Genomic DNA, 19,076 nt, shown 5'->3' on the forward strand with positions numbered 1-19,076 from the left:
TAAAGATTGGCAAGCTGACTCATAATTTTTTGTGGAAATGAAGAAGACATATAATAGTCAAAACAAGTTTGAAATAGAACAGTAGAGTTCATGGACTTCCATTATTTCAATGCAAGTCTTTTTATAGACCTAAAATAATCAAGTATAACATTGGTGTAAAGACAAATTAATCAATGAAACAAAAGAGATAACCCAGAATTTCCAGTCTTTCCTTCTTCTTCTTAAACTTGACATTTTTCCTTGTTTTTATATTCACAGCTAAGATTTATTTGAAAGGATATAAAGCAAAGTCATTGAAGGGAAGAGGTGCATGGGGTAAAATCCAGAGGAATCCACGCACGAGCTTCCATGAATCCTCGCCCCCTGGAGTCACACAGGACCCGTGCAATTCCTGAGGTATTTTGAGAATGTCTTTTAGTTGATATTTCTTCATGGTTAGACTGTAGTTATGGGTTTTGGGGAATTACCACAAAGGTAAGTAAGTACCTTCTCATTGCAGGATATCAGTGTGTATATCATAATGACATGACCATATGTTTTCTTCACTCTCGCTATCAAAGAATGTGCTAAATCTCTTTAATTATGCTAATATTATTTTATATCTCTCAGTAACATTTGGAAAATTTTTGATTTTGAGTATTTCCTTATATAACAAATGTTTTAATAAGGTTATTTCTGTGTAATTTATATTCTTAGTGCTTTTTTATTTCATTTTATCTGTTAACAGATTATTATATGTCTAAAGGAAAAACACAAATTTTTGCATATTTATTCTTTATTCAGCTACTGGACTATCTTATAGTTTATGGTGGTTTTTAATTGAATATTAAAATATGCTACATACAATAAAAATTAATAGGTTATAGCATTGCCACATGATGAAATACTGTATGTCTTTAAAAACAATTTTAAATACTATTTTAATACACATAAAAACTGTTATATCATTAAACAAAGCAAAACAGAAAATGATGGATTTCAACTAGGGTTAAATTTACTTGGGATGCTTACTAACAATGTAGACTGCTGTCCTCACCATCCCAAAACTACTGAATAAAAAATTCAGGGAACAAGACCCAGAATTCTGCATTATTAATAAATACTCCTGGTTATTCTGATATGCATAGATAATTCACAATAAAATCTGATTATATAATAAGACATATATATATATAAGAAAATCTGTATGGTAGAGAATTCAATAATGATTTTCTACACTCTTTTAATCTCTTATCATCATACTATCTCTCAATTTAAAATAAAATTTGACAGGATCCCATCATGGTGTAAGGAGTTCATCAAATAAATTACTTCTACTTCATTTTTAGTGCGAAATTAAAGGGTCTTTTAAATGTTTATTTTAAGAAGCCAAATAGGGTTGTGGTGTTTTGTAATATTTTTTAAATGATTGTGGTTTTGTTAATGTGAGAAAGACACAGACCCTGTGGAAGTGGGGCTGTATTATTCGTGTAGGGGGATTTATGACTCACTTGAAAAAAATCAGGATTATCTAAAAATTTGGGAGGCCCAGCGGAAAATGAGAATGTGACTCCTTTTGTAGAAAAATCATGAAGAATTTTAAGATAGCAAAAACACACCTTTAAACCAAGTACAGGGCACACCCGAGCATAGGTTCCTTTGTGACTCTCCAGGTTGCACACTCGTAAAGCTGGCTCTGCACTTAATATTCTAAGAGTAAGTTACAATTTTAAAAAAATAATTATGGTTTTCAGCTTTTGTAGTCACAGCTTACTCACTATAATTTTTTTGAAACCGTTATGCATAGAGTTCTGAACAAGATTGCAAATGGTAAGTCTTTATAACAGATACTCATTTTTCAAACATTCTTCCCTCAGGTGACCTAAATTACTGTATTTCTTTTTCAAATGTAAAACATTTCTTGCATAGTGATTTAAATTGATCCCATGGAAATGTCCTTGCTTCTCTAAATAATCTTTTAAAAATATATAATGTGTCTATATAGTAAAATCTGTAAATAATAAACAAATGTACATGAGGGTAATGATAAATGTATATTTTAGAATGTTTGGAAAGATAAAAGCGATTTTAGCCAGTTGCTATTACTTTAAAAAAAAAAAACTTCAATTATTCTAGGAAACAAAGATTGTTTTTATCTCTCAAGAATATTCATCCTAAGAGGTTAAAAGGCTTGAGCCTTAGAACAATTTAAACTCTCTCAAGTTCCTTTCACTATAGGATTCCTTCCAGTGGAGGGAAATTCTTTCTAGTTCACTGAAATGTCATTAGTGAAGCTTTCTCATTTGAACTCCTTTACCACTAGTAGTAAATCCTGGTATCTTCTGAGTAATAGGGGAAAGGGTTTTTTAAATGTGTGAGTTAGGTCTTTTTGTAGTTCTTCTGAATATTCTGTCTTCAAAAAATTAGATAATGAGGACTTGGTTCACAAAAAAATGTACTTTCTCACACCCCACACCCACACACCCTCCCACCCCTGCTCCCATGCACATTCAGTGTGAGACTAGCATAGTCTGGTTTTTAACTGTAACGGACATTATTTTTTCTGTGAATATTCAAGAAGAGTCTCATCTAATGGAAATGTACAATGGAATAATTTACATTGTCTTAAGTCACATCTATAAATTCTCACTGTTAGCGAAGTCTCTGTGGTCATGGGGCAGTGTATGATAGCCCATGCTGGATCTCTCTTAAGGATTTCTTTTGTGGGTTTGTTATTCTTTCTGTTTTTGTTTTCCATTGAATGTAGTAATATGAAAAATGAAGACATATATTGAGCAAAAATAATTTGTAAAATTTAATTCTACAAGCACGCAGTTGCATCTACATAGGCAGGAAGAACTAACGTTTGTTAGTAAATTCAAATAGCATTAAAACATCCTTACAGTCGTTTTATGAAATTAGTATCATTCCCATTACACTGAAGAGGAAGCAGGCTCAGGGAGGACAACAGGACCTTAGGTAAAGCAAGATTACTTTCCTTGAACCTTATTCTTCAGCCTCCAAATCCCAGGGTTATGCCCCACATGCCATACAAGTTCAGCATAGACATATATAATGCTTCCTCTTCACTATATTTTTTCCTTCTCCATTATTTCAGTCCCCAATATCTCCATCTATTTCACTAGTTCCATCACAGCTCCTCATTTTCACATTTCTGCCCAAAGAGGAATTGGTAGTTCACATTAGTTATCTTCGATCTAATAGTCTTGCTATTTATTTATGCCCATTAACTATTCTTACTACATTCAAAACCCAAGTCAAGTTTAATTCTAGAATTATTCTCTAAATCTAAACTGCATGGAGTTCTGTTAAACATAAGAACATGATTTGTATTATGTGCTGAGGTGGCAGTCAGTTGTATTGGAAAGGAAATAATTTTAGAGGCAGGGAAACCTGGGTTTATGACTTACAAGTGGTATGATATTTTAAAGAGATACTATATTTCAGCTTTCTTAAGTATATATAGTGTCCATTGACCATTAATGAGCGGTAATAGCTACCACATAGTTTTGTGAAGATTAAGTAAAAAATCATATCTAAATATTAAACAGTAATTGGCGCATGGAAAGTCATTAGAAACATTATTTTCCTTTTAATTTTTTTTTGATTTTGTACATCCATGAAGTCTTACCATCTATAATCAATACAATCAATACATTCAGATCACCTGCTGTCTTAATCTAGCACTTTAACAATTGATGTTCACCAAATGATACAGCAACACCACTAAAGGACATTTCAGATGAAAAGAAAATTTACATGTGTGTTTTACAATAATGTCTTCCTTTTAAAATTCCATGTAAAGCAATGTCAGCCTTCTGGTCAAATCAGAACAGCATGCATATTTTGTTGGGCTTGACAGTGTTTTAAAATTTTTTAACCAGTGATCAACATTTAAAAATCAAGATATTCCTGATTTATCTTAAAACATCTGAAAAATTTGTAATATTGGTACTATATCTCTTTTGGGCAAAAATCAGCCAGAATTCCTAAGTAGCTTCCCCAATGGTTTGGGACATACGTTCTCCATTTCTCTGTGTTCCCACTTCTGCCTATTTCCCTGTGTTCAAGTATGTTCATTCAGTTACTTCCTAGGTAATTAATTCTTCCCTCTGAATCCACACTAGCAGAATTATTAACATTCATATGCCTACTAAGAGTCTGCTTAATGCAATCTACGCTTTTTCTGTCATGCCCTTTAATATGCTTTCAGTCTCTTCCCACTGTCCAATACCAAAGCCACGTTCACATTGTTAGGTATTTGTTATGGTAGCATTCTACTTCCAGGTACCAAAATCTGCATTATTTTTCTGTTGCTGCCATAACAAATTATCACAATTTTAGTGGCTTGAAACAACACAGATTTATTATCTTTCAATTCTAGACATCAGAAATCTGAAATACATTTCACTGAGCTAAAATCATGTTGTCAACTGAATTGCATTCCTTCTGGGCGCTCTAGAGTAAAATCCATTTCCTTTCATTTTCCTGCTTCTACAATTTTCTCTCATTCTTTGGGTCATTGCCCCCTTCCAGTAATCAAATGACTTCAACCTCTGTTTCCTTTATCATATCCTCTCAGACTCATATCCTTCTGCATCCCTCTTCTAAGGATCCAGAATAATCTCCCCATCTCAAAACCCTTAGTACAGTCACATCCCTTTTGCTATGTAAAATAACATATTCACAGGTTCTGGGGATTCATGTGTGTACCTCCTTAAGGGTTATTATTCTGCCTACTACACTTTTTTAAAGTGATTCAACCCTTAGTGCCTGACCATTCATGGTAAGAGTCATATTCTATGGCCCTTCAAGAAGGTGAGGTCTGGTGGTCTGTGCCTCAAACAGTCTTGGTCATGCAGCCTGGGATTCATTTTTGGAAAGTCTCTTCCTTCAGTGGCCCAGTAATTTAGGGTTTGGTTCTTTGTGTATCCCTTGTTTGCCTCCATCATAATGCATAGTATCTTCCTGAAATTGTTAGAAATCTTCGCCTTTAACTTTATTGCTAGAAATCTTCTACTGAGAAAGGAGAGGCAGCATTATAACTTGCCTGTTTTTGTTTGTTTGTTTGTTTGTTTGTTTGTTTTTTAATCATGTTCTATGAAAGGAATTCTTAGGTGGAGATCCTCTCACCTAGAGAGGGAAATATAACTCAGCTCTAAAACCCATCTGTAAAAATAAAACTGATACACAGCTCCATTAATGAAAGTACTTTCTTATAATATGTCATATTGACAAATAGATCACTGACACCATTAAGGGTAAAATATATTGCAGGAAGCATGTATTGGAAGGTGTGAGAATGCATTCATGTTACACTTGCTAAAACCTCTCTCAAAAGGTTTTGCCTGTGTCTCATTGACTTGGGGTGATCATTATCTTTCTGAATCTAAGAATTCCATTCCATGAGCCATTCTCTCTCAACCTCACTCTTGTCTTGACCTAACCTCAAGGAACATGCAATTAAGGTAATATGATTGAAGAAATCTTCTTCAAAACCATTTATACTAACCCATAGCTGAGAGAACCAAGACCCAGTGCCACCTTTATACAAATCAGACCAACTATAGTTTCTAGGAATTTTTAAATTGTATACAAGTTTTCAGAATCATTAATTTTTTCAGTCATCCTAATGAAAGGCTAATGAAGTATAGATTTCTTTGTCACTATCAGAAGTTTTATATTTAATGGCTGAAGACCACATTAATAAGTAATTGCTTAAATTTAGCTTTTAGTGGATAGAGTATAAAATAGGAAAACAGCAGCATTACTGAAAAACACATTGTCATTTTTTTCAGTGCTATTGTATTTTGTAATTATTGTTACCTCCCAGGTGTTTATCTCCCAAGTCCTCATTGATGCCTTTATTTACTTTTAGATACTGTAAAGCCCATGAAATTAGGTACTTAATCTTCTAGAATCTGAATTTCCAATCTTAGTTCTTCCTAATGCAGGTCTTTTTATTGATCACCTGAATGGCTAAAAACTATGATAAAAACCAGATTAAAAAACAGATTTTTAGAAAGGAAATGTAACTTTATATATACTTTTCTTTCCAAAAATCTGAGTTTTTTTTCTTACCGCATTTTACACTGATTGTAAAATTGTTTTAATTATTATAACTACTTAGAAAATGTGAACATCAGGAACCTTTCCATTTTCTATTGTTTAATACATATCATGCACTGTAACATCAGCTCATTAAGATGGAGGAGATAGGAAAAAGTAATTTTTTCTGCCAGCAGTCGAGCAGAACCTTCATTTGCTATGACATACTATTATACATCAGAGAATATCAGAATATAAGAGACTGATTTTACTACTGAAGAGAAGAATTTGGATGAGAGTCTGAAGATGAGAAAGATAAGTAAAGCTAAGGTTGCTTTACCTTACCCCTGAAAATATTTATGAAGGTACTTAGAAAAAAATGTATCCTTTCTTCTAAGGGAAAATAATTAACACAATCAATCATGTTCTTCTTATAGCCTACAGATAGAGTTTTCTAGTCTAGACTTTGTTCATTTAAAACTGTTTTAAAGTTTTTAATATAAAAGTATCTACTAAATGTTAACTAGCAAAGGGAAAAAGTAAAAACCTGTTCAGGATTATTTCAAGTGTGTGTCCTTACTAATATTATAATATTATAAAATTACAGAAACAATAAAATTGTTCTTGGTCTAGGCATGGGATGAAACAAAAAGTAATGTATCTTCTGTGGTGTAGAATGGACACAACTACCCAAAGTCTAAAACTGAATGAAAAATAAAACCGTATCTTAAGACAGTATGGTATAATTTCCAGAGTTACTGTCATTTGTTCCATATATTGAGGGGATGATTAACCTTAAGGACACACATAGAACAATAACAGTATGAGCTGAAAAGACTAGATTGTTTTTTATTTAAATTTTAGTTAGTGAACATACAGTGCAATATTGGTTTCTGGAGCAGAATTCAGTGATTACATACAACACCCAAGGCTCATCACAAGTGCCCTCCTTAATGCCCATCACCCATCTACCTCCCTCCATCAACCCTCAGTTTTTCTCTATCGTTAAGAGTCTTTCTCCTTTTCTCCCCTTCCCCTATGTTCATCTGTTTTGTTTCTTAAATTCCACATATGAGTGAGATCAAATGGTATTTGTCTTTCTCTGACTGAGTTATTTCACATTGAATAATGCTCTCTAGCTCCATCCATGTCATTGCAAATGCCAAGGTTTCATTCTTTTTGATGGCTGAGTAATATTCCATTATAATATATATTATATATATTATATTATATGTATATTATATATATTATATATACATATATATTATATATACATTACATTATATATATCACATATATATATATATATCACATCTTCTTTATCCATTCATCAGTCATATTACATATTACATTATATATATATATATATATATATATATATATATATATATATATATATATTCATCAGCCGTTGGACATGTGGGCTCCTTCCATAGTTTGGCTATTATAGATAATGCTGCTATAAACATCAGGGTGCATGTATCCCTTCAAATCTGTATTTTTGTATCCTTTGGGTAAATACCTAGCAGTGCAATTGCTGGATTGTAGGGTAGTTCTCTTTTTAACTTTTTGAGGAACCTCCAAACTGTTCTCCAGAGTGGCTGTACCCCTTTGCATTCTCACCAACAGTGCAAGAGGGTTCCCTTTCTCCACATCCTTGCCAACACCTGTTGTTTTTTGTTAATTTTAGCTATTCTGACAGGTGTGAGGTGGTATCTCATTGTGGTTTTGATTCGTATTTCCCTAATTATCCATGATATTGAGCATCCTTTCATGTGTCTGTTAGTCATCTGGATGTCTTCTTTGGAAAAGTGTCTATTCATGTGAAGAGACTAGATATTTGGTACACATGAATTAAGAATAAGTTAAGAATTAATTAGTAAATGAAACTTTACAAATTTTGTTAGGGACATGAAAGATATCAGTTCTCTGTATGGTAAAACCACAGGATATATCTTTCTACTTAAAGGAAAAATAACAATAATTTTGGGAGTAGATTTATAATATTACTTTAAGCATAAAGAAGTTCTGGTGTTTTAACATCATTCCCTTGCATCTTCGGATCTTGTTTCTATTCATTTTCATCCAGCCCAGTGCTGACCTATAGGGATGACATTAATAGTTGTTTTGTATTGTTTGTTCCCTCTTGCTTCCAGATAGGTTTTGTCAAGGAGAATAAGGGGAGGGTCACATGCAGGAGATAAGAGGGGAGGAGTGATATCAGCACATTTGTTCTCTTGGCTCTTCAGTCTCCTTATGCTAGTCACATGTCCCCACCAAAATATCTCAGCTTCATACCCTCTCCACACAGCCCTCTCTCCATTCCTATTATAGTTACCTTCCTTACCTTTACTCTTCAGGTCTAAGGGTGATACTGGTCTTTACTGTTGCAAGCCTACTTGCCCAAGTATGAGATTCTTTTTTCTTTATCTGTTGGCTATGACTGTAAATATACCTTCTATTAAACTGCCTTCATATTATCTTGAGTGTTCTATATATTTCCTCCTAAAACTCAGTCTGAAAATTCAAGTACATGATTATATGGCCTTAGATTCTCCCAGACAGTTAAAAATAAGGGTGATATGGCTCTCTTTAATTGTCTGAATCACCAGATCAGAAATTTCCAAGACAAGAATTGAACTGATAAGAAGTTACTCCAATTTTCATTATGTAAATATTTCTACATGTTTATAGTCTAAATAAGAATATTTGTATATATATAGTATGACCTACTTGCAAATATTCCAAAACCCCTGTGAATGATGCAGGCTTACATAGATGTGAAAATTAGCTGTTGTGGCCAATTTGAAGTATCAGGATGAACCCTCCCCAAATTTTGGATTTACTACCAAGGTTTTACTACCAAGGTAAAAGGTTTATTTCTTACATAATTGAAGCTTTTCTTGGAGAACAGGGTAGGCCTCCCAAGAAGGCCCAAAAATGGCTCTAGAAGGCAAGGGAAGGAGACTGGCTAGAGGTTTTTATTATGGTTATGGGGTGAGGCCAGGGTGAGGGCCCCCAGGCAGTTTGCCAAGAGGCTTTCATGGTTCAATCTTCCTCTAGTGCAAAAGGATCTATCTTCCCAACTGTAGGGCAAAGGGCAAGAAGGAGGGGAAAAGTTTAAAAGCTGTTAGCAGTTAGACCTTAAAAATGGAGTCAGATTCAGTAGTACATTAACTGGTAACTAATTTTAATACAAATATATTTTGCTACAGCATCATTTCCTAAGCCCACCTCACAATACCAAACCTATAAATTAAGATCCTTTGTTAAAAGATTTCTTTTCTTTCAGGGAATGCCTCAGTTTTTAAACATGCATTAATTATTTCAAAGTTAATAGTTATATTTTAGTAACCATCATCCTTATAAAATCAGGGAAGCAAGGGCCAATGCTTCCTTTGTCCAATATTTCATTCAAAAAATAGAACTTTCATTTGGAATGTAGAAAATTAGCAAGAACATCACTCCCACACTAACGCAAGAACAACAAGAAAAAAAAATTCTAGGCAACCTGCAAATTTACCATTTTCTTGATCCTGTCAGAGAACTGAGGTAACATGGCCATAAACTAACCTGAAATCGAAGGAAATATAGGCACTTTTAAGGAGAAACAGAACAGGAGCACTTATTTCTCTGGATAAATGCTTCTGGCCCATCAGTAGAATCTAGGTAGAATTTTTTAACAAACTGGTAGAGGGTAACTATGGGCTAGTTAGATAACAGAGAATATCTAGGGTACACAGACTTGAAGGAAATTCAGTATCCTTAGACCTACTTACAAGCCATTCTTTGAATACTCATATAAAAGTTTGTCAGAAGTTCTGAGATAGCCTTTTTCATGGTACAGGCCTGGGAGAGAAAGAGCAACCATTATAGGAAAGTCACAAAACTCCATCCTTTACCTCTTCTCCCCTACCTCTCCTACAGAATAAGAGCTTTAACTGTTCAAGGAAATGCTAAAACAAACATATAAAAAACAACAACAACAAAAAATCTGTCACACTTAGGGAACTAATGAAAACAGATAGCTTTTGATAAAAGGGGACAAAATAAGACTTTCTATCCTATGAGAAGGGTAGGAATGCTTGTTGGTCCCAAACCAATAGTTCTGTTAGAAGGACAGTACCCATGAGAATGACCTACCCCTAGGAACCAGGGGCCTAGTTAGTGCCCTCCTGAAAGTTAGGCTAAATCAGAATAAAAGTGAATATCCCTTTTCTGTACCCCATTACCAGGCAAAGAAACAGTGAGTAATAAGAAATAGCAATTTTCTGCTGAGAAAAAGCCGAGAGCATATAGGAAGACTCTTTCTGGATGAGGCACTACTATACAAAAGGAAGACCTAAGGATGAAAATGAGCAGATACTGAGATAAAACCATTGGCAAACCAACTCCTACACTAAAAGTGAGGAAATACCAGTGGAATTTGAACCTTGTGCTAAACTGAAGTAAACCATAGTAACAACAAATCCCAAACACATATCAACTCCTGGCTAGATTGACTCAATTCCCACACTAGTAGCTTAGCAATAGGAAAGTAAGCCCATTTCCAATCCAATAAAGAAAAACAAAACTATTTGTCTCAGTCTATTTTAGTCTCTAGGGCTCTACATAAGACATCCAACTACCAGAAAAATTCCAAGGCATACAAAAAAAGTTGAAAGGAACATGCTGTCAAATAAAATCAATAGAATTAAACTCAAGATAAGGCACAGATTTTGGAACAATGAGATAGTGAATTTAAAATAACTAAAATTAATGTTAAATATTCCAGTAAAAAAGATGGATAAAGTGAAATATCAGATGGTACTGTGATAGTTACATGTGTCAAGTTGGCTAGGTTATCGTGTGTGGTCATTCAATTAGCCAATAATCTTGATGTTACTATGGAAATATTCTATAGATGTAAAAGCTCAGACTACACCAAGCAGGATAAATAGAACACAAAACAAAACACCTAGGCATATCATAATGAAACTGCTGCAAATCAGAGGTGGAGAGAAAATCTTTAAATGAAAAGAAAGAAAAGAAAAAAAAAATAAGGTTATAGCTAACTTCTCATCAGAAACTACACAAGCCAGATGATATTAGAGGAACTTATTCAAAATGCTGAAGGGCAAAGAAAAACTATCAACTGAGCATTCTATACTGAACAAAAAAGATCTTTCAAAACTGAGAAGAAAATATTTACTTTTATAAACAATTATTTAAAGGATTTTTTACAGCTAGCATACCAAAAAAAAAGTGTTAAATGGAGTTTTTCAGACAGAATGAATATATTCAGAACAAGAGAAATTACTAGGGATAAAGAAATATATTACATAAGGATAAATGGGTCAATGTTTGTATGGTATATCTTTTACCATTCTTTTACTTTTAACCTACATACATTGTTGCGATTAAAGTAATTTCTTGTAGACAGCATATAGTTTGTTGGGTCCAGTTTTGTTTTTGTTTTTTTGTTTGTTTTTTAACCCCATTCAGATAATCTCTGTATTTTGGTGTTATGAAATCATTTATATATAATGTAATTATTGATATGTTTTTATTTAGGGATACCACATTATTTGCTTTCTGTTTTCTTTCATGTTTGTTCCATTGTGCCCCTTTCCTATCTTCTTTTATATTAAGTGAATATGTTTTATTATCCCATTTTAGTATTTTATTTTGCTTATTGTGATTTTTGACTGTATCTTTTTTATTTTTTTATTGGTTGCTCTAGAAATTAAACATACCTAAATTTTCCCAGTCTACTTAGAATTAGTATTTTACCACTTCAAATGCAATGTAGAAGTCTTACCACCATATAAGTAGTAATAGTGGTAATAATCTTTGCCCTATCTCCTTTATTCCTAGCTGTCTGTCTCTCTGTATACATAAAAACATATATATTATATATATAATAAATATGTAATATTTATACACACATAGCATATGTAACATATATAACAAATTGCGAACCTCACAAGACAATGTTATATTTTTTTGCTTCCAACCATGACATATATTTTAACAAAATTAAGAAGAGAAAATAGTTTATTTTACTTCTCTAGATAGTTACATTTTTTGTTGTATTTTCTACATCCCTAAAGTTCCACATTTCCTTCTGGATTCATTTTGCCTTAGTATTCCTTAGGGCAGGTCTCCTAGAAACAAATAGTCTTCATTTTCCTTCATCTGAGAATGTCTTTATTTCACTTTCTTTCCTGAAGAATATTTCACAGGATATGGAATTGTTTAATAACAGTTTATTTTTGTCATTATTTACAAAACAGTTTCCACTGTCACCTGACCTCCGTTGTTTCTGATAAGAAATATACTGTCCTCTGAATCATTTCCTTATACATAATGCGGCATTTGTCTCTAGGTTCTCAAGATTTTTCATCTTTAGTTTTTAAGTTTTAGATTCCAGTCTATCCAGGCATGTTTTCTTTGTTTATCTGGTTTGAAGTTCACTGAGTTTCTTTAATCTGTACCATAATTTATATCTCTTTTACCGAATTTTAAGAAATTTTTAGCTATTCTTCATATATTTATTTTGTACTGCAGTCTTTCTCCTTACCTTCTGGGACTCCAATAACATGTATGTTCTATTCATTTTTTTCTACATTTTTCCACAGTCTTTTCCTCTCTGTTGTTCACATTGGTTAATATCTACTAATCTATATTTAAGTTCAAGTTCACTGACAATTCTGTCATCTTCATTTTGCTATTGAACCCATTTCAGTTATTCTAAGTTAAAATTTATAGTTGGTAATATCATTTATTTCCCTACTGAGACTTTCCCTCTTCCCATTCATTTCAAGATTATTCCTTCTTCTTGTGCATGAATATAATAGTTGCTTTTAAAGTCTGTGATAATTCTAATAGCTGGGTTATGTCAAGGTGTGCCTCTATTGTTTGTCTTTTCCCTTGAGAATTAGTAAGATTTTCTCATTTCTTTGTCACATAAGTTTGGATGCATCCTGGATATTTAAATATTATGTTATAATATTCTTGATATCACTTTATTGCCGAGGAGAATGATTTTAGCTGGAAGCTAATCCAGTTAGGTTTGACCCACAAGTTCTCACCCGCATTCTGGCGGTTCAGTTTTCTGAGTGTTTGCCATATTATCTATAACTGTACCACATGGGCATCATTCAGTGGGTAGTCTGGGATCTGGGAGGTCCTGTGCCTGTTAGTACCTTCCTCAAAGCCTTTGATATGCTGTTAAAGTCAGAAACATGCATGTAAAGATTAAGGGGGATCCCAGGCATTTATATATTATAGTATCTCATTATGGTATCTCTTTCCTGAGATCCTTTTTCTCTGTGATTTCCCTGAAACTTTCTAGCTCCTAGGTCTTCTTCTCCTCCCCTTCTTGGTCTTCTGGCCATAAACTGGACCTTTAGTTTCCCCACTCCTGTATGCAGTTCCTGCTACTACATCGGCCACTGGGCCCCAGAAACAATAGTATGTTGGGGGGAAAAGCAATGTAGATTCTCTCCATACTCGCAGGATGACAGTTTCTGTGGTCATAGAAAACAAATACCCTCTCTCAGACTTGCAGATTGTTGCCCAATTGCACTGCAATCATTTTGCTGCTGGTGCTGCTTCCTTGAAATTTCCTGATGGCAGGGATAAGAGAGAACAACAGCAACAACAAAATCCAGTTTTCCCCCATTCTTTCTGGCCCTTAAGGTACCCCCTTTCCTCTTACTGAAAACAGAAAGATTGGCTTCTTTTTGAACTCTTCCTATCTGCATCCATGAGAGTTCTGCGTGCCATGTTGGCTTTGAATAACAGGATGCAAGATATTAGAGGGAAAAAAGAGAATCACTTCCAGTTCATTTTAACTTCCAAGTTCTGGTTTCCTTCCCCAATACACAGTATACCATATATTTTTCAAATATTATCCAAAGATAGCTACTTCATGCGTGATGTCCAGGTTTTGAGAGGCATTCATGGGAGAGACAGAGCAGAGTGCGTTTACTCCATCTTGAGTGGAACTGGAGGCTTTGATTATATACTTTAGAGAAATTCATGAAAATCAAGTTTACTTAACATGTTTATGTGACAAACTTTTTGTTTTCATGCTTAATAAATTGCAGTCTCATCATTATCATTGGGATAATAATCAAAATTCTTGGCATTTATATACTAGCTTACAAAGAGTTCGCATGTACACCATATCATTTTGATTCTTTTCAACAACTCTCAACAGTATTATTAAGGAAGGAAATTTATTTTAGAGAATTTGTTTCCTCTCAAAATTCACCCAGCTAGTAACTGTCAAAGCCAGGTCTCAAACCAGGTTTTTCTGATCAGATGTTTCATGTTTTCCCTTTAGTATACACACATGAATATTTTCTGAAATGTCAAGGAGCTAGAAAGCTGCAATATGGATGGCATGGTCATATCAGCCATAGTGGATCAAAGTCTTATGTTAATTAAGTTATGTTACAAGTTATGTTACTTATGTTACACGTAGTCCTCTAATCCAGTATTTTGGAAATTTAGGCCTTTTTTATGAGCTAGACAATAAAAAATGCATCAAAACTCTTTGGGAGAGTTAATATAGGCTTTTGACTGATAGGTAGTAATACTACAAATATGATAAGTAAGAAGCTACATGAATTATCTAAACTTCTTATTCAGATATTGAATTCTGTTGAATATTTTGTAAAGGAAATGACCAGTGTAAGCAATTATCCTGTCAAATCCCTTAGAGTTAATGAAACACTCTATAATAAAAAAGAAAAGCTTTCTGTCACATTTAAGTAAATATATGCTCTTAATAAGTCTAAAAATATATTTAATTGCCTTATATGAGAAAATGAAAATTACATATTTTTAAATTTAAAATTATTTACATGATTATATACAAATTATAATATATACCAACATATTAATGACTTTAATAGTAAAATTCTAACGAAAGTATCTTAGAGAAAGGCTTTTTCCTGTATCTAGAGATACCCTTCTCTTCCTAATATCATCCCTGCATGAATTAAAAGACTGAAACTCACAGGGAAAAAAAAATAGGGCATTAAAGAACAGGGAATTGTGGTCACATACTGCTTGCCAGAAGGGGTACTGCTAACATATCAGGAGTTTCAAGAAAAGGTACAGGAAGGGCTGCACAAATAGTACTTTCTAGAGTGAATAGTCATATCTGTATTCCATCAATTCAGAGATTAAAAGGCTGGGAAAAACTCCACCTTAATCAAGAGTTGCTGCACTGGATGAATGCACCTATGCTGAAAATCAAGCTCGGAATAAGCTATATTCATGAACTTGTCCTCCAGGCAAATGTTTGGAAAACTCTGGTAACATCAAACAATGGAGTTATTCATTGTCAGTATTTTAAATGTAAAAGTTCATTGTACAAGGTGTTTGGACAATAAAACATGTTATAATGTAACATATACATACATTTTCCACTTATTAGCTTATGCTATATGGAATCTCACTAATTTGCTGCATACATAAAAGAACATGAGCTTATTATTCTGTTTTTATTGAAACTGCCTGCTACCTATTTCAAGTGACCTGTGACTAACTCCAAGGACATATTAACTTAGCCTATCTATTAGCAAAATTATATATGGATAAAAATTACCTTATTTAAAAGTCAGTAATGGGTTGACTAGTGTTCCCCCCAAAAAATATGTTGAAGTCTTCACTCTAGCAGAATACAAGCGTATTTGTAAATTTTGTCATTGCAGATGTTAAGATGAGGAAACACTGTAGTATGGTGGACCCTTAATCCAATGTGACTGTGTCCTTATAAGAAGACAATGTGAAGATACACAAAGGCACATGAAGAGAACTTCATGTGATGACAAAGTGTCAGCAATTAAGCACAGGGTTTGCCACCTACTAGAAGCTAGAAAGAGGCAAGGAAGGATTTTCCGTAACTGTGAGGGGAAAATTTCCATTGTTTTAAGTGGCTCAGTTTGTGGTACTTTGTTATAGCAGCCCTAGGAAGCAATACAGAAGTGGAGCAACAATAATGCAAAATACAATGTAACATGTGAAAATTACTTTAATACTAGTAAAAGGAAACATTTTAAAAACTCACAGAGACAGTATACTTTAAATTGCATTTGAAGTATTTAAATTAGGAATCATTGGAATAGCCTTGTTTTTCTTTTATCATTTATATCTTCAATTCATTTCAAGAAGATGTGGGGCTTCTAAAAAATGGGGCACACATTTATCAAAAGGAAAATCTAAGATGAAGAAAAAGACACAAAAGAAGAACGTTGATAAGAATATAATGCTATACGAAAACCCACATTTCAAAGCAAAATTAAAATTCATTTTAGAGTGAAGTAGAAAAGGAATTGATACTGCTGAAAATGAGATCAATGAAATGTTTGGTCATTAAAAAATTCCCCAAGCTTCAAGAAGTAATGAGAGAAGATAACAGGGAAAATACTAAAGGAGAGAAAATGTAAAAATTATGGTTCTTCACAAGAAAAAAAGGTGGAATAATTTAACAGAATCAATAATACCAGATATATTTAAAGAAAATACTACAGATTTGAATAAATATTGAAATAAATCAATGCATTTAGAGAAATATTAACACATATTTTTCAATATTGATTTCAGATAAAGTAGAATTTGAAGGAAGAACACTACTAAATAATACAAAAAAAACATTTTTTATAGAGATATTAGGTTTAAAAAATCACAAAACAATTATAACACAATAATATGCAAAATAATGTTGCATTAAAATGAAAAGAAAGGATATTATTAATTCAGCCATCATCAGTATTAAATTTACCCTCGTACTATATATAGGTATGAAACTAAAGTGTGCGATGCTACTTTTTACAGGTATTGCATAGCAAAAAGATCAGAACTGATATTCATAGGAGGGGGGGTAGCCTAAAGTTGTGGTCTGCATTTGACCTTGCTTTCTGCCTGGAAGTGGTTGCTAAACTGTGGAATAGAGAGGTAGAGTTCAAGGAAAGACCACTGGTTGCAGCTTGCAAAACAAATAGAGCTTAACCAGAAGAAGTTGGAATTAGGGCCAGAAGATGCAACTGGAATTTGCAGGTCAAACTTACCCAGAAAGGTAGGAGCTCCTAAAATCTGCATTGGGGTTGCCCTCAGGTCTCTGCCCAAATCTTGAACTGTATAGTTGTAAGGCAAGACTCTCTGATTTTGAGGAAATGACAACTTCTGGAGTGCTTAAAATGGAAGAAATTTGAGAGGATGCACACCGCTGGAGAGATATTAGAGTTTAAATCCAGCGAGAGAGGGAAGAATTTTTTGAAAAACACTGACATTCAGTGTAGGCTCCTGAAAGACTGTGCATTGGAGTGAGGACCATACTGTAGAGTAAGGGCTATCATAAAGAACAAAGGGCAGAACCAAAATATTCCTAAAACCCAGCCTTAGCAAGATCAAGAAGATCCACAAGTAATATAGCCGCCTACCAGAACAAAAGTCAGCATATTTTAGAGCAAGATAAGATAATCAAGAAGAAACTCTACAATGCGTCTGTCATACTGTCCAAGATAAAATTAAAATGTAAAAGATATGCAAATAAGAAAAAAAATTGAGCCTTAGCAAGAAGAAAAGAAAGATAATAAAAACAATACTGAAGGTGATTCATGTTAGACTTAGCAGGACTTCAAAGGGCTTAAAATCACTCCTATGTAAATTAAATGTAGGAAAAAAGTGTACAGAATGTAAACAGATAAATTGAGGGAAAAAAACAAGAGCTTTAAAAAGAAACAAATTGAAATTCTAGAGCTAAAACACTCAAAATCTGAAAAAAAATTATTGAAAGCATTTAGATGCAGACTGACCCAGTGGAAAACATCAACATATCAGTGAACTCAAATTATACAAACTGAAGTACATGAGAAAAAGAAATAAAGACAGAAAATCACCTAAGACCTGTGGAAAAACAATAGTATAATTCATGTTTAATTTTAATTAATATCTATCTAACAAAGAGACAACAAAATGAATGGAGAAAAAATTTGCAAAAATAATATAAAACTTTTTCATAATTGATGAAATATATCAAGCCACAGATGCAAACTCCAAGCATCATAAATATGAAAAGGGCATTAATGCTGCCCAAGCCAAAACTAAGTCTGAGGCAAAATTAATGAAGACTATTGACTCATAAATTTTTGGTAAGAGAACATTCTGCCATCATTTCAGCAGAGATTCAGAAATTTCAGAAAGGAAAATAAGCTTTATAGAATAAAAAGAAATCATGAGACAGTACTGAATTGACAAGCATTCTATTAAGGTGGGATTTTGGAAATAAGGAGACTTTCTAGCTGGTCTTAGGTATATTTGTTGATCCTTGATGGCTACAAAAGGGCAGACAAGCAGTTTGGGAACATTTCAAAAGAGGAAGGAGTATTAAATATTAGGGGTAGAGTTTTTTCTGTGGCTAGCAATGTCCTGCAACAAGTGGGGGTTGATGAGATACTTTGTGTGTGTGTGTGTGTGTGTGCGCGCTCAGACTGCCATTATGGTCCTTATGGGGGGGGGGGATGTCTGCCATGGCAGACAGTTTCTTAATAGAACACTGGCAAAATCTAAAGTCTGGCATTTCATTGTAGTAATGTACCAATGTCACTTTCTTAGTTTTGACAAATGTACCATGTTAATATGTTAACTACAGAGGAAAGTGGATGAGGGGTATGTAGGAACTGTATATATCTTTGTAAATCTTCTGTAAATCTATAATCATGACAAAATATAAAGTGTATTTTTAAAAATGTCCTTATTCTTGCTTCAGCCAAGTGAAGCAAAAGAAATACATTAAATTACTCATTGCCCCCATGTACTCTTTTTCTTATGTCATAAAAGACATTTATAAGAGTTAGGAGTGTCAAAGACAAATGGCACCCAACAATTAAGAGGATGAGTTTATTGCAGCTATTGCAATCAGGAGCATGTTCATCAATGTGAAGGATCCTCTTAAAAAAAAGAAAAGGAATGTGGGATTTTGTAGAGGCAGGTAAACAAGGGAGTCATGAGGGAGAGTGGATATTGAGTCT

General features: G+C 33.5%; 1 long non-coding RNA gene across 1 annotated transcript in view; it reads left to right on the forward strand.

Moving 5' to 3' along the window:
* LOC118532201 (uncharacterized) overlaps window positions 1–19,076 on the forward strand; it is a 433,403-nt gene that overhangs the window by 122,278 nt on the left and 292,049 nt on the right. Inside the window, exon 2 of the long non-coding RNA XR_013450149.1 lies at window positions 259–396. This is a non-coding gene — a long non-coding RNA (uncharacterized LOC118532201). The remainder of the gene's footprint in view (window positions 1–258; window positions 397–19,076) is intronic.

This window comes from Halichoerus grypus, chromosome 8 (genome assembly GCF_964656455.1).
Source record: "Halichoerus grypus chromosome 8, mHalGry1.hap1.1, whole genome shotgun sequence".
NCBI classification, from domain to species: domain Eukaryota; kingdom Metazoa; phylum Chordata; class Mammalia; order Carnivora; family Phocidae; genus Halichoerus; species Halichoerus grypus.